We start from the raw sequence: 516 nt of genomic DNA, 5'->3' as shown, positions 1-516 counted from the left end.
GGGGACGCAGGTGACGCGCGGCGCTGCCGCGGGGCTGCGGTAAGGGAGCCGTGGGGAGGTGGACAGGGGGGTCCCATCCTGCTCCAGGGGTGGGAGTCCCATCCTTCCCCAGGGGGTGATGGTTCCGTACAAGGGTTTGGGGTCCCTTCCAAGAGTTTTGGGTCCCGTCCTCCCCTGTGGGGGGTTGTCCCCCTGCCCCGAGGTCCGGGGTCCTGCCCTAGCCCAGGGGGTGGGGGGTCCGGCCCTTCTCGGGCCGGGGGTCCGCAAGGCACCGAGCGGCCGCCGAGGCCCAGGGCTGTTCCGGAGCTGGTCCCACTCGGGGTTGCTGCTCCCGGCTCCGGGGTGCTGTGTCCGTTGTGAGTGGGGTCTGTGGGGTGTCTGTGGGTACAGGAGTCCGTGGGGAGGGGGGCTCTACGGGAAGGAAGGGTGTGGGGGGGCTGTGGACACAGGGGTCTCTGGGGAGGGGCGTTCCCCCACTCGGACTGGGGGGGGCCAGCACAGCATGGGCAGGGGGAC

Source organism: Corvus brachyrhynchos, unplaced genomic scaffold (genome assembly GCF_000691975.1).
Source record: "Corvus brachyrhynchos isolate BGI_N302 unplaced genomic scaffold, ASM69197v1 scaffold706, whole genome shotgun sequence".
Classification (NCBI taxonomy): Eukaryota; Metazoa; Chordata; class Aves; order Passeriformes; family Corvidae; genus Corvus; species Corvus brachyrhynchos.
Note: the sequence above shows the minus strand (reverse complement) of the source record.